Raw genomic sequence first — 16,544 nt, 5'->3', positions numbered from 1 at the left:
GAATGTCATTGGCTGCAGGCAGACTATGCAAGGGATTCAGTCCTGAACGCCATTGGTTACAGGCAGGGAATCAGTCCTGAACGCCATTGGCTGCAGGCAGGCGTTTGCAAGGGGTTCAGTCCTGAACGCATTGGCTGCAAGCAGGCGTATGCAAGGGATTCAGTCCTGAACACCATTGGCTACAGGCAGACATATGCAAGGGATTCAGTCCTGAACACCATTGGCTGTAGGCATGGATTCAGTCCTGAATGCCATTGGCTGCAGGCAGGCGTATGCAAGGGATTCAGTCCTGAACGTCACTGGCTGCAGGCATATGTATGCAAGGGATTCAGTCCTGAACGCCATTGGCTGCAGGCAGGCGCATGCAAGGGATTCAGTCCTGAATGCCATTGGATGTAGGTATGGATTCAGTCCTGAATGCCATTGGCTGCAGGCAGGCGTATGCAAGGGATTCAGTCCTGAACGCCATTGGCTGCAGGCAGATGTATGCAAGGGATTCAGTCCTGAACGCCATTGGCTGCAGGCAGGCGTATGCAAGGGATTCAGTCCTGCAGGCAGGCATATGCAAGAGATTCAGTCCTTAATGCCATTGGCTGCAGGCAGGCATATGCAAGGGATTCAGTCCTGAAAGCCATTGCTGCAGGCAGGCGTATGCAAGGGATTCAGCCCTGAATACCATTGGCTGCAGGCAGGCGTATTCAAAGGGATTCAGTCCTGAACACCATTGGCTGCAGGCAGACGTATGCGAGGACTTCAGTCCTGATCACATTGGCTTCAGGCAAGCGCATGCAAGGGCTTCAGTCCTGAACGCCATTGGCTGCAGGCAGACGAATGCAAGGGCTTCAGTCCTGAATGCCATCGGCTCCAGACAGACGTATGCAAGGGCTTCAGTCCTGAATGTCATTGGCTTCATCCCTGAACGTCATTGGCTGCAGGCAGACTATGCAAGGGATTCAGTCCTGAACACCATTGGTTGCAGGCCGGGAATCAGTCCTGAACGCCATTGACTACAGGCAGGCGCTTGCAAGTGATTCAGTCCTGAAGCATTGGCTGCAGGCAGGCGTATGCAAGGGATTCAGTCCTGAACACCATTGGCTGCAGACAGACGTATGCAAGGGATTCAGTCCTGAACGCCATTGGCTGCAGGCATGGATTCAGGTTTGAACGCCATTGGCTGCAAGCAGGCGTATGCAAGGGATTCAGTCCTGAACGCCATTGGCTGCAGGCAGATGTATGCAAGGGATTCAGTCCCGAACGCCATTGGCTGCAGGCTGGCGTATGCAAGGGTTTCAGTCCTGAACGCCATTGGCTGGAGACAGACATATACAAGGACTTCAGTCCTGAACGCCATGAGCTGCGGGCAGGTGTGTGCAAGGGCTTCAGTCCTGAAAGTCATTGGCTTCAGTCCTGAATGCCATTGGATGTAGGTATGGATTCAGTCCTGAATGCCATCAGCTGCAGGCTGGCGTATGCAAGGGATTCAGTCCTGAACGCCATTGGCTGCAGGCAGATGTATGCAAGGGATTCCGTCCTGAACGCCATTGGCTGCAGGCAGGCGTATGCAAGGGATTCAGTCCTGCAGGCAGGCATATGCAAGAGATTCAGTCCTGAACGCCATTGGCTGCAGGCAGACGAATGCAAGGGCTTCAGTCCTGAATGCCATCGGCTCCAGACAGACGTATGCAAGGGCTTCAGTCCTGAATGTCATTGGCTTCATCCCTGAACGTCATTGGCTGCAGGCAGACTATGCAAGGGATTCAGTCCTGAACACCATTGGCTACAGGCAGATATATGCAAGGGATTCAGTCCTGAACACCATTGGCTGTAGGCATGGATTCAGTCCTGAATGCCATTGGCTGCAGGCAGGCGTATGCAAGGGATTCAGTCCTGAACGCCACTGGCTGCAGGCATATGTATGCAAGGGATTAAGTCCTGAACGCCATTGGCTGCAGGCAGGCGCATGCAAGGGATTCAGTCCTGAACGCCATTGGATGTAGGTATGGATTCAGTCCTGAATGCCATTGGCTGCAGGCAGGCGTATGCAAGGGATTCAGTCCTGAACGCCATTGGCTGCAGGCAGATGTTTGCAAGGGATTCAGTCCTGAACGCCATTGGCTGCAGGCAGGCGTATGCAAGGGATTCAGTCCTGCAGGCAGGCATATGCAAGAGATTCAGTCCTGAACGCCATTGGCTGCAGGCAGACGAATGCAAGGGCTTCAGTCCTGAATGCCATCGGCTCCAGGCAGACGTATGCAAGGGCTTCAGTCCTGAATGTCATTGGCTTCATCCCTGAACGTCATTGGCTGCAGGCAGACTATGCAAGGGATTCAGTCCTGAACACCATTGGCTACAGGCAGACATATGCAAGGGATTCAGTCCTGAACACCATTGGCTGTAGGCATGGATTCAGTCCTGAACGCCACTGGCTGCAGGCATATGTATGCAAGGGATTCAGTCCTGAACACCATTGGCTGCAGGCAGGCGCATGCAAGGGATTCAGTCCTGAACGCCATTGGATGTAGGTATGGATTCAGTCCTGAATGCCATTGGCTGCAGGCAGGCGTATGCAAGGGGTTCAGTCCTGAACGCATTGGCTGCAAGCAGGCGTATGCAAGGGATTCAGTCCTGAACACCATTGGCTACAGGCAGACATATGCAAGGGATTCAGTCCTGAACACCATTGGCTGTAGGCATGGATTCAGTCCTGAATGCCATTGGCTGCAGGCAGGCTTATGCAAGGGATTCAGTCCTGAACGCCACTGGCTGCAGGCATATGTATGCAAGGGATTCAGTCCTGAACGCCATTGGCTGCAGGCAGGCGCATGCAAGGGATTCAGTCCTGAACGCCATTGGATGTAGGTATGGATTCAGTCCTGAATGCCATTGGCTGCAGGCAGGCGTATGCAAGGGATTCAGTCCTGAACGCCATTGGCTGCAGGCAGATGTATGCAAGGGATTCAGTCCTGAACGCCATTGGCTGCAGGCAGGTGTATGCAAGGGATTCAGTCCTGCAGGCAGGCATATGCAAGAGATTCAGTCCTTAATGCCATTGGCTGCAGGCAGGCATATGCAAGGGATTCAGTCCTGAAAGCCATTGCTGCAGGCAGGCGTATGCAAGGGATTCAGCCCTGAATACCATTGGCTGCAGGCAGGCGTATTCAAAGGGATTCAGTCCTGAACACCATTGGCTGCAGGCAGACGTATGCAAGGGCTTCAGTCCTGATCACATTGGCTTCAGGCAAGCGCATGCAAGGGAGTCAGTCCTGAACGGCATTGGCTGCAGGCAGATGTATACAAGGGCTTCAGTCCTGAATGCCATTGGCTGCAGGCAGATGTATGCAAGGGCTTCAGTCCTGAACGCCATTGGCTGCAGGCAGACGAATGCAAGGGCTTCAGTCCTGAATGCCATCGGCTCCAGACAGACGTATGCAAGGGCTTCAGTCCTGAATGTCATTGGCTTCATCCCTGAACGTCATTGGCTGCAGGCAGACTATGCAAGGGATTCAGTCCTGAACACCATTGGTTGCAGGCAGGGAATCAGTCCTGAACGCCATTGACTACAGGCAGGCGCTTGCAAGTGATTCAGTCCTGAAGCATTGGCTGCAGGCAGGCGTATGCAAGGGATTCAGTCCTGAACACCATTGGCTGCAGACAGACGTATGCAAGGGATTCAGTCCTGAACGCTATTGGCTGCAGGCATGGATTCAGGTTTGAACGCCATTGGCTGCAAGCAGGCGTATGCAAGGGATTCAGTCCTGAACGCCATTGGCTGCAGGCAGATGTATGCAAGGGATTCAGTCCTGAACGCCATTGGCTGCAGGCTGGCGTATGCAAGGGTTTCAGTCCTGAACGCCATCGGCTGGAGACAGACATATACAAGGGCTTCAGTCCTGAACGCCATGAGCTGCGGGCAGGTGTGTGCAAGGGCTTCAGTCCTGAAAGTCATTGGCTTCAGTCCTGAATGCCATCGGCCGCAGGCAGATGTATGCAATGGCTTCATCCCTGAACTTCATTGGCTGCAGGCAGACTATGCAAGGGATTCAGTCCTGAACGCATTGGTTACAGGCAGGGAATCAGTCCTGAAGGCCATTGGCTACAGGCAGGCATTTGCAAGGGATTCAGTCCTGAAGGCATTGGCTGCAGGCAGGCGTATGCAAGGGATTCAGTCCTGAGCGCCATTGGCTACAGGCAGACGTATGCAAGGGATTCAGTCCTGAACGCCATTGGCTGTAGGCATGGATTCAAACCTGAATGCCATTGGCTGCAGGCAGGCGTATGCAAGGGATTCAGTCCTGAACGCCATTGGCTGCAGGCAGATGTATGCAAGGGATTCAGTTCTGAACGCCATTGGCTGCAGGTAGGCGTATGCAAGGGATTCAGTCCTGCAGGCAGGCATATGCAAGAGATTCAGTCCTGAATGCCATTGGCTACAGGTAGGCGTATGCAAGGGATTCAGTCCTGAAAGCCATTGGCTGCAGGCAGGTGCTTGCAAGGGATTCAGTCCTGAACGCCATTGGTTCCAGGCCGGCTTATGCAATGGATTCAGTTCTGAAAGCGATTGCTGCAGGCAGGCGTATGCAAAGGATTCAGTCCTGAATGCAATTGGCTGCAGGCAGGCGTATTCAAAGGGATTAATTCCTGAACACCATTGGCTGCAGGCAGACGTATGCAATTGATTCAGTCCTGAACGCCATTGGCTGCAGGCAGATGTATGCAAGGGATTCAGTTCTGAATGCCATTGGCTGCAGGTAGACGTATGCAAGGGATTCAGTCCTGCAGGCAGGCATATGCAAGAGATTCAGTCTTGAATGCCATTGGCTGCAGGTAGGCGTATGCAAGGGATTCAGTCCTGAAAGCCATTGGCTGCAGGCAGGTGCTTGCAAGGGATTCAGTCCTGAACGCCATTGGTTCCAGGCCGGCTTATGCAATGGATTCAGTTCTGAAAGCGATTGCTGCAGGCAGGCGTATGCAAAGGATTCAGTCCTGAATGCAATTGGCTGCAGGCAGGCGTATTCAAAGGGATTAATTCCTGATCACATTGGCTTCAGGCAAGAACATGCAAGGGATTCAGTCCTGAACGCCATTGGCTGTAGGCATGGATTCAGTCCTGAATGCCATTGGCTGCAGGCAGGCGTATGCAAGGGATTCAGTCCTGAACGCCATTGACTGCAGGCAGATGTATGCAAGGGATTCAGTTCTGAACGCCATTGGCTGCAGGCAGGCGTATGCAAGGGATTCAGTCCTGCAGGCAGGCATATGCAAGAGATTCAGTCCGGAATGCCATTGGCTGCAGGCAGGCGTATGCAACGGATTCAGTCCTGAAAACCATTGGCTGCAGGCAGGTGTTTGCAAGGGATTCAGTCCTGAACGCCATTGGTTGCAGGCGGGCGTATGCAATGAATTCAGTCCTGAAAGCGATTGCTGCAGGCAGGCGTATGCAAGGGACTCAGTCCTGAATGCCATTGGCTGCAGGCAGACGTATGCAAGGGCTTCAGTCCTGAACGCCATTGGCTGCAGGCAGACATATGCAAGGGCTTCAGTCCTGAACGCCATCGGCTCCAGGCAGACGTATGCAAGGGCTTCCGTCCTGAACGTCATTGGCTTCATCCCTGAACATCATTGGCTGCAGGCAGGCGTATGCAAGGGATTCAGTGCTGAACGCCATTGGCTACAGGCAGACATATGCAAGGGATTCAGTCCTGAACACCATTGGCTGTAGGCATGGATTCAGTCCTGAATGCCATTGGCTGCAGGCAGGCGTATGCAAGGGATTCAGTCCTGAACGCCATTGGCTGCAGGCATATGTATGCAAGGGATTCAGTCCTGAACGCCATTGGTTGCAGGCAGGCATATGCAAGGGATTCAGTCGTGCAGGCAAGCATATGCAAGAGATTCAGTCCTGAATGCCATTGACTGCAGGCAGGCGTATGCAAGGGATTCAGTGCTCAAAGCCATTGGCTGCAGGCATGTGTTTGCAAGGGATTCAGTCCTGAACGCCATTGGCTGTAGGCGGGCGTATGCAAGGGAATCAGTCCTGAAAGCTATTGGTGCAGACGGGCGTATGCAAGGGATTCAGTCCTGAATGCCATTGGGTGCAGGCAGACATATTGAAGGGCTTCAGTCCTGAGTCCTGAACGCGATCGACTGGAGACAGACGTATGCAAGGGATTCAGTCCTAAACATCATTGGCTGCAGGCAGACTGTGCAAGGAATTCAGTCCTGAACGCCATCGACTGCAGGCAGACGTATGCAAGGGATTCAGTCCTGAACGCCATCGGCTGCAGGCAGACGTATGCAAGGGCTTCAGTCCTGAACACCATCGGCTGCAGACAGACGTATGCAAGGGATTCAGTCCAGAACGCCATCAGCTGCAGGCAGACGTATGCAAGGGCTTCAGTCCTGATCACATTGGCTTCAGGCAAGCACATGCAAAGGATTCATCCAGAACGCCATTGGCTGCAGGCAGATGTATGCAAGGGCTTCAGTCCTGAACGCCATTGGCTGCAGGCAGACGTATGCAAGGGCTTCCGTCCTGAACGTCATTGGCTTCATCCCTGAACATCATTGGCTGCAGGCCGACTATGCAAGGGATTCAGTCCTGAACGCCATTGGTTGCAGGCAGGGAATCAGTCCTGAACGCCATAGGCTGCTGGCAGGCGTTTGCAAGGGATTCAGTCCTGAACGCATTGGCTGCAGGTAGGCGTATGCAAGTGCTTCAGTCCTGAATGCCATCGGCTGCAGGCAGACATATGCAAGGGCTTCAGTCCTGAGTCCTGAACGCCATCGACTGCAGACAGACGTATGCAAGGGATTCAGTCCTAAACATCATTGGCTGCAGGCAGACGTATGCAAGGGCTTCAGTCCTGAATGCCATTGGCTGCAGGCAGACATATGCAAGGGCTTCAGTCCTGAAAGCAATTGGCTGCAGGCAGACGTATGCAAGGGATTCAGTCCTGAACGCCATTAGCTGCAGCAGACATAGGCAAGGGCTTCAGTCCTGAACGCTACCAGCTGCAGGCAGACGTATGCAAGGGCTTCATTCCTGAATGTCATTGGCTGCAGGCAGACTATGCAAGGGATTCAGTCCTGAATGCCATTGGTTACAGGCAGGGAATCAGTCCTGAACGCCATTGGCTGCAGGCAGGCATTTGCAAGGGGTTCAGTACTGAACGCATTGGCTGCAAGCAGGCGTATGCAAGGGATTCAGTCCTGAACACCATTGGCTACAGGCAGACATATGCAAGGGATTCAGTCCTGAACACCATTGGCTGTAGGCATGGATTCAGTCCTGAATGCCATTGGCTGCAGGCAGGCGTATGCAAGGGATTCAGTCCTGAACGCCACTGGCTGCAGGCATATGTATGCAAGGGATTCAGTCCTGAACGCCATTGGCTGCAGGCAGGCGTATGCAAGGGATTCAGTGCTGAAAGCCATTGGCTGCAGGCAGGTGTTTGCAAGGGATTCAGTCCTGAACACCATTGGCTGTAGGTGGGCGTATGCAAGGGATTCAGTCCTGAAAGCCATTGGTGCAGGCGGGCGTATGCAAGGGATTCAGTCCTGAATGCCATTGGGTGCAGGCAGACATATTCAAGGGCTTCAGTCCTGAGTCCTGAACGCCATCGACTGGAGACAGACGTATGCAAGGGATTCAGTCCTAAACATCATTGGCTGCAGGCAGACTGTGCAAGGAATTCAGTCCTGAACGCCATCGACTGCAGGCAGACGTATGCAAGGGATTCAGTCCTGAACGCCATCGGCTGCAGGCAGACGTATGCAAGGGCTTCAGTCCTGAACACCATCGGCTGCAGACAGACGTATGCAAGGGATTCAGTCCAGAACGCCATCAGCTGCAGGCAGACGTATGCAAGGGCTTCACTCCTGATCACATTGGCTTCAGGCAAGCACATGCAAGGGTTCAGTCCAGAACGCCATTGGCTGCAGGCAGATGTATGAAAGGGCTTCAGTCCTGAACGCCTTTGGCTGCAGACAGACGTATGCAAGTGCTTCAGTCCTGAACGCCATTGGCTGCAGGCAGACATATGCAAGGGCTTCAGTCCTGAACGCCATCGGCTCCAGGCAGACGTATGCAAGGGCTTCCGTCCTGAACGTCATTGGCTTCATCCCTGAACGTCATTGGCTGCAGGCAGACTATGCAAGGGATTCAGTCCTGAACGCATTGGCTGCAGGTAGGCGTATGCAAGGGCTTCAGTCCTGAATGCCATCGGCTGCAGGCAGACATATGCAAGGGCTTCAGTCCTGAGTCCTGAACGCCATCGACTGCAGACAGATGTATGCATGGGATTCAGTCCTAAACATCAGTGGCTGCAGGCAGACGTATGCAAGGGCTTCAGTCCTGAATGCCATTGGCTGCAGGCAGACGTATGCAAGGGCTTCAGTCCTGAAAGCAATTGGCTGCAGGCAGACGTATGCAAGGGATTCAGGATTCAGTCCTGAACGCCATTAGCTGCAGCAGACATAGGCAAGGGCTTCAGTCCTGAACACCATCAGCTGCAGGCAGACGTATGCAAGGGCTTCATTCCTGAATGTCATTGGCTGCAGGCAGACTATGCAAGGGATTCAGTCCTGTACACCATTGGTTACAGGCAGGGAATCAGTCCTGAACGCCATTGGCTGCAGGCAGGCGTTTGCAAGGGGTTCAGTCCTGAACGCATTGGCTGCAAGCAGGCGTATGCAAGGGATTCAGTCCTGAACACCATTGGCTACAGGCAGACGTATGCAAGGGATTCAGTTCTGAACACCATTGGCTGTAGGCATGGATTCAGTCCTGAATGCCATTGGCTGCAGGCAGGCGTATGCAAGGGATTCAGTCGTGAACGCCATTGGCTGCAGGCATATGTATGCAAGGGATTCAGTCCTGAACGCCGTTGGCTGCAGGCAGGCGTATGCAAGGGATTCAGTCCTGAACGCCATTGGCTGCAGGCATATGTATGCAAGGGATTCAGTCCTGAATGCCATTGGCTGCAGGCAGGCGTATGCAAGGGATTCAGTCCTGGACGCCATTGGCTGCAGGCAGGCGTATGCAAGGGATTCAGTCCTGCAGGCAGGCATATGCAAGAGATTCAGTCCTGAATGCCATTGGCTGCAGGCAGGCGTATGCAAGGGATTCAGTGCTGAAAGCCATTGGCTGCAGCAGGTGTTTGCAAGGGATTTAGTCCTGAACGCCATTGGCTGTAGGCGGGCGTATGCAAGGGATTCAGTCCTGAAAGCCATTGGTGCAGGCGGGCGTATGCAAGGGATTCAGTCCTGAACACCATTGGCTGCAGGCATATGTATGCAAGGGATTCAGTCCTGAACGCCATTGGCTGCAGGCAGGCGTATGCAAGGGATTCAGTCCTGCAGGCAGGCATATGCAAGAGATTCAGTCCTGAATGCCATTGGCTTCAAGCAGGCATATGCAAGTGATTCAGTCCTGAACGCCATTTTCTGCAGGCGCGCGTATGCAAGGGATTCAGTCCTGAAAGCCATTGGTGCAGGCGGACATATGCAAGGGCTTAAGTCCTGAACGCCATCGGCTCCAGGCAGACGTATGCAAGGGCTTCCGTCCTGAATGCCATTGGTTGCAGGCAGGGAATCAGTCCTGAACGCCAAAGGCTGCTGGCAGGCGTTTGCAAGGGATTCAGTCCTGAATGCATTGGCTGCAGGTAGGCGTATGCAAGGGCTTCAGTCCTGAATGCCATCGGCTGCAGGCAGACTATGCAAGGGATTCAGTCCTGAACGCCATTGGTTGCAGGCAGGGAATCAGTCCTGAACGCCAAAGGCTGCTGGCAGGCGTTTGCAAGGGATTCAGTCCTGAACGCATTGGCTGCAGGTAGGCGTATGCAAGGGCTTCGGTCCTGAATGCCATCGGCTGCAGGCAGACATATGCAAGGGCTTCAGTCCTGAGTCCTGAACGCCATCGACTGCAGACAGACGTATGAAAGGGATTCAGTCCTAAACATCATTGGCTGCAGGCAGACGTATGCAAGGGCTTCAGTCCTGAAAGCAATTGGCTGCAGGCAGATGTATGCAAGGGCTTCAGTCCTGAACGCCATCAGCTGCAGGCAGATGTATGCAAGGGCTTCATTCCTGAATGTCATTGGCTGCAGGCAGACTATGCAAGGGATTCAGTCCTGAACGCCATTGGTTACAGGCAGGGAATCCGTCCTGAATGCCGTTGGCTGCAGGCAGGCGTTTGCAAGGGGTTCAGTCCTGAACGCATTGGCTGCAAGCAGGCGTATGCAAGGGATTCAGTCCTGAACACCATTGGCTACAGGCAGACGTATGCAAGGGATTCAGTTCTGTACACCATTGGCTGTAGGCATGGATTCATTCCTGAATGCCATTGGCTGCAGGCAGGTGTATGCAAGGGATTCAGTCCTGAACACCATTGGCTGCAGGCATATGTATGCAAGGGATTCAGTCCTGAACGCCATTGGCTGCAGGCAGGCGTATGCAAGGGATTCAGTCCTGCAGGCAGGCATATGCAAGAGATTCAGTCCTGAATGCCATTGGCTGCAGGCAGGCGTATGCAAGGGATTCAGTGCTGAAAGCCATTAGCTGCAGGCAGGTGTTTGCAAGGGAATCAGTCCTGAACGCCATTTTCTGCAGGCGCACGTATGCAAGGGATTCAGTCCTGAAAGCCATTGGTGCAGGTGGACAGATGCAAGGGCTTCAGTCCTGAACGCCATCGGCTCGAGGCAGACGTATGCAAGGGCTTCCGTCCTGAACGTCATTGGCTTCATCCCTGAAAGTCATTGGCTGCAGGCAGACTATGCAAGGGATTCAGTCCTGAACGCCATTGGTTGCAGGCAGGGAATCAGTCCTGAACGCCATAGGCTGCTGGCAGGCGTTTGCAAGGGATTCAGTCCTGAATGCATTGGCTGCAGGTAGGCGTATGCAAGGGCTTCAGTCCTGAATGCCATCGGCTGCAGGCAGACATATGCAAGGGCTTCAGTCCTGAGTCCTGAACGCCATCGACTGCGGACAGACGTATGCAAGGGATTCAGTCCTAAACATCATTGGCTGCAGGCAGACGTATGCAAGGGCTTCAGTCCTGAATGCCATTGGCTGCAGGCAGACGTATGCAAGGGCTTCAGTCCTGAAAGCAATTGGCTGCAGGCAGACGTATGCAAGGGCTTCATTCCTGAATGTCATTGGCTGCAGGCAGACTATGCAAGGGATTCAGTCCTGAACGCCATTGGTTACAGGCAGGGAATCAGTCCTGAATGCCATTGGCTGCAGGCAGGCGTTTGCAAGAGGTTCAGTCCTGAACGCATTGGCTGCAAGCAGGCGTATGCAAGGGATTCAGTCCTAAACACCATTGGCTACAGGCAGACGTATGCAAGGGATTCAGTTCTGAACACCATTGGTTGTAGGCATGGATTCAGTCCTGAATGCCATTGGCTGCAGGCAGGCGTATGCAAGGGATTCAGTCCTGAACACCATTGGCTGCAGGCATATGTATGCAAGGGAGTCAGTCCTGAACGCCATTGGCTGCAGGCAGGCGTATGCAAGGGATTCAGTCCTGCAGGCAGGCATATGCAAGAGATTCAGTCCTGAATGCCATTGGCTGCAGGCAGGCGTATGCAAGGGATTCAGTGCTGAAAGCCATTGGCTGCAGGCAGGTGTTTGCAAGGGAATCAGTCCTGAACGCCATTTTCTGCAGGCGCACGTATGCAAGGGATTCAGTCCTGAAAGCCATTGGTGCAGGTGGACAGATGCAAGGGCTTCAGTCCTGAACGCCATCGGCTCGAGGCAGACGTATGCAAGGGCTTCCGTCCTGAACGTCATTGGCTTCATCCCTGAAAGTCATTGGCTGCAGGCAGACTATGCAAGGGATTCAGTCCTGAACGCCATTGGTTGCAGGCAGGGAATCAGTCCTGAACGCCATAGGCTGCTGGCAGGCGTTTGCAAGGGATTCAGTCCTGAATGCATTGGCTGCAGGTAGGCGTATGCAAGGGCTTCAGTCCTGAATGCCATCGGCTGCAGGCAGACATATGCAAGGGCTTCAGTCCTGAGTCCTGAACGCCATCGACTGCTGACAGACGTATGCAAGGGATTCAGTCCTAAACATCATTGGCTGCAGGCAGACGTATGCAAGGGCTTCAGTCCTGAATGCCATTGGCTGCAGGCAGACGTATGCAAGGGCTTCAGTCCTGAAAGCAATTGGCTGCAGGCAGACGTATGCAAGGGCTTCATTCCTGAATGTCATTGGCTGCAGGCAGACTATGCAAGGGATTCAGTCCTGAACGCCATTGGTTACAGGCAGGGAATCAGTCCTGAATGCCATTGGCTGCAGGCAGGCGTTTGCAAGAGGTTCAGTCCTGAACGCATTGGCTGCAAGCAGGCGTATGCAAGGGATTCAGTCCTAAACACCATTGGCTACAGGCAGACGTATGCAAGGGATTCAGTTCTGAACACCATTGGTTGTAGGCATGGATTCAGTCCTGAATGCCATTGGCTGCAGGCAGGCGTATGCAAGGGATTCAGTCCTGAACACCATTGGCTGCAGGCATATGTATGCAAGGGAGTCAGTCCTGAACGCCATTGGCTGCAGGCAGGCGTATGCAAGGGATTCAGTCCTGCAGGCAGGCATATGCAAGAGATTCAGTCCTGAATGCCATTGGCTGCAGGCAGGCGTATGCAAGGGATTCAGTGCTGAAAGCCATTGGCTGCAGGCAGGTGTTTGCAAGGGATTCAGTCCTGAACGCCATTTTCTGCAGGCACGAGTATGCAAGGGATTCAGTCCTGAAAGCCATTGGTGCAGGGGGGCATATACAAGGGATTCAGTCCTGAATGCCATTGGCTGCAGGCAGGCGTATTCAAAGGGATTCAGTCCTGAACACCATTGGCTGCAGGCAGACGTATGCAAGGGCTTCAGTCCTGATCATATTGGCTTCAGGCAAGCGCATGCAAGGGATTCAGTCCTGAACGCCATTGGCTGCTGGCAGATGTATGCAAGGGCTTCAGTCCTGAACGCCATTGGCTGCAGGCAGACGTATGCAAGGGATTCAGTCCTGAATGCCATCGGCTGCAGGCAGACGTATGCAAGGGCTTCAGTCCTGAACGCCATTGGCTGCAGGCAGACGTATGCAAGGGCTTCAGTCCTGAACGCCATCGGCTCCATGTAGACGTATGCAAGGGCTTCAGTCCTGAACGTCATTGGCTTCATCCCTGAACGTCATTGGCTGCAGGCAGACTATGCAAGGGATTCAGTCCTGAACACCATTGGTTGCAGGCAGGGAATCAGTCCTGAACACCATTGACTGCAGGCAGGCGTTTGCAAGCGATTCAGTCCTGAAAGCATTGGCTGCAGGCAGGCGTATGCAAGGGATTCAGTCCTGAACACCATTGGCTGCAGACAGATGTATGCAAGGGATTCAGTCCTGAACCCCATTGGCTGCAGGCATGGATTCAGTCCTGAACGCCATTGGCTGCAGGCAGGCATATGCAAGGGATTCAATCCTGAACGCCATTGGCTGCAGGCAGATGTATGCAAGGGATTCAGTCCTGAACGCCATTGGCTGCAGGCAGGCGTATGCAAGGGTTTCAGTCCTGAACATCATCGGCTGGAGACGGACGTATGCAAGGGCTTCAGCCCTGAATGCCATCAGCTGCAGGCAGGTGTATGCAAGGGCTTCAGTCCTGAACGTCATTAGCTTCAGTCCTGAACGCCATTGGCTGCAGGCAGACTATGCAAGGGATTCAGTCCTGAATGCATTGGCTGCAGGCAGGCGTATGCAAGGGCTTCAGTCCTGAACGCCATTGGCTGCAGGCAGACGTATGCAAGGGCTTCAGTCCTGAACGCCATTGGCTGCAGGCAGGTGTATGCAAGGGCTTCAGTCCTGAATGCCATGGGCTGCAGGCAGACGTATGCAAGGGCTTCAGTCCTGAACGCCATCGGCTCCAGACAGACGTATACGTATGCAAGGGGTTCAGTCCTGAACGCCATCGGCTCCAGACAGACGTATGGAAGGGCTTCAGTCCTGAACGTCATTGGCTTCATCCCTGAACGTCATTGGCTGCAGGCAGGCGTATGCAAGGGATTCAGTCCTGAACGCCATTGGCTGCAGGCATATGTATGCAAGGGATTCAGTCCTGAACGCCATTGGCTGCAGGCAGGCATATGCAAGGGATTCAGTCGTGCAGGCAAGCATATGCAAGAGATTCAGTCCTGAATGCCATTGACTGCAGGCAGGCGTATGCAAGGGATTCAGTGCTCAAAGCCATTGGCTGCAGGCATGTGTTTGCAAGGGATTCAGTCCTGAACGCCATTGGCTGTAGGCGGGCGTATGCAAGGGAATCAGTCCTGAAAGCTATTGGTGCAGACGGGCGTATGCAAGGGATTCAGTCCTGAATGCCATTGGGTGCAGGCAGACATATTGAAGGGCTTCAGTCCTGAGTCCTGAACGCGATCGACTGGAGACAGACGTATGCAAGGGATTCAGTCCTAAACATCATTGGCTGCAGGCAGACTGTGCAAGGAATTCAGTCCTGAACGCCATCGACTGCAGGCAGACGTATGCAAGGGATTCAGTCCTGAACGCCATCGGCTGCAGGCAGACGTATGCAAGGGCTTCAGTCCTGAACACCATCGGCTGCAGACAGACGTATGCAAGGGATTCAGTCCAGAACGCCATCAGCTGCAGGCAGACGTATGCAAGGGCTTCAGTCCTGATCACATTGGCTTCAGGCAAGCACATGCAAAGGATTCATCCAGAACGCCATTGGCTGCAGGCAGATGTATGCAAGGGCTTCAGTCCTGAACGCCATTGGCTGCAGGCAGACGTATGCAAGGGCTTCAGTCCTGAACGCCATTGGCTGCAGGCAGACATATGCAAGGGCTTCAGTCCTGAACGCCATCGGCTCCAGGCAGACGTATGCAAGGGCTTCCGTCCTGAACGTCATTGGCTTCATCCCTGAACATCATTGGCTGCAGGCCGACTATGCAAGGGATTCAGTCCTGAACGCCATTGGTTGCAGGCAGGGAATCAGTCCTGAACGCCATAGGCTGCTGGCAGGCGTTTGCAAGGGATTCAGTCCTGAACGCATTGGCTGCAGGTAGGCGTATGCAAGGGCTTCAGTCCTGAATGCCATCGGCTGCAGGCAGACATATGCAAGGGCTTCAGTCCTGAGTCCTGAACGCCATCGACTGCAGACAGACGTATGCAAGGGATTCAGTCCTAAACATCATTGGCTGCAGGCAGACGTATGCAAGGGCTTCAGTCCTGAATGCCATTGGCTGCAGGCAGACGTATGCAAGGGCTTCAGTCCTGAAAGCAATTGGCTGCAGGCAGACGTATGCAAGGGCTTCATTCCTGAATGTCATTGGCTGCAGGCAGGCGTTTGCAAGAGGTTCAGTCCTGAACGCATTGGCTGCAAGCAGGCGTATGCAAGGGATTCAGTCCTAAACACCATTGGCTACAGGCAGACGTATGCAAGGGATTCAGTTCTGAACACCATTGGTTGTAGGCATGGATTCAGTCCTGAATGCCATTGGCTGCAGGCAGGCGTATGCAAGGGATTCAGTCCTGAACACCATTGGCTGCAGGCATATGTATGCAAGGGAGTCAGTCCTGAACGCCATTGGCTGCAGGCAGGCGTATGCAAGGGATTCAGTCCTGCAGGCAGGCATATGCAAGAGATTCAGTCCTGAATGCCATTGGCTGCAGGCAGGCGTATGCAAGGGATTCAGTGCTGAAAGCCATTGGCTGCAGGCAGGCCTATGCAAGGGCTTCAGTCCTGAACGCCATTGGCTGCAGGCAGACGTATGCAAGGGCTTCAGTCCTGAACGCCATGGGCTGCAGGCAGACGTATGCAAGGGCTTCAGTCCTGAACGCCATCGGCTCCAGACAGACGTATGCAAGGGATTCAGTCCTGAACGCCATCGGCTCCAGACAGACGTATGGAAGGGCTTCAGTCCTGAACGTCATTGGCTTCATCCCTGAACGTCATTGGCTGCAGGCAGACTATGCAAGGGATTCAGTCCTGAACGCCATTGGTTGCAGGCAGGGAATCAGTCCTGAACGCCATAGGCTGCTGGCAGGCGTTTGCAAGGAATTCAGTCCTGAACGCATTGGCTGCAGGTAGGCGTATGCAAGGGCTTCAGTCCTGAATGCCATCGGCTGCAGGCAGACATATGCAAGGGTTTCAGTCCTGAGTCCTGAACGCCATGACTGGAGACAGACGTATGCAAGGGATTCATTCCTAAACATCATTGGCTGCAGGCAGACTATGCAAGGGATTCAGTCCTGAACGCCATCGGCTGCAGGCAGACGTATGCAAGGGATTCAGTCCTGAACGCCATCGGCTGCAGGCAGACATATGCAAGGGCTTTAGTCCTGAACGCCATCGGCTGCAGACAGACGTATGCAAGGGATTCAGTCCAGAACGCCATCAGCTGCAGGCAGACGTATGCAAGGGCTTCATTCCTGAATGCCATTGGCTGCAGGCAGACGTATGCAAGGGATTCAGTCCTGAACGGCATTGGCTGCAGGCAGACATAGGCAAGGGCTTCAGTCCTGAACGCCATCAGCTGCAGGCAG

The sequence above is a fragment of the Ambystoma mexicanum genome, chromosome 14 (genome assembly GCF_040938575.1).
Source record: "Ambystoma mexicanum isolate Mex_15411 chromosome 14, UKY_AmexF1_1, whole genome shotgun sequence".
Taxonomy (NCBI): Eukaryota; Metazoa; Chordata; class Amphibia; order Caudata; family Ambystomatidae; genus Ambystoma; species Ambystoma mexicanum.
This window is presented reverse-complemented; position numbering follows the sequence as displayed.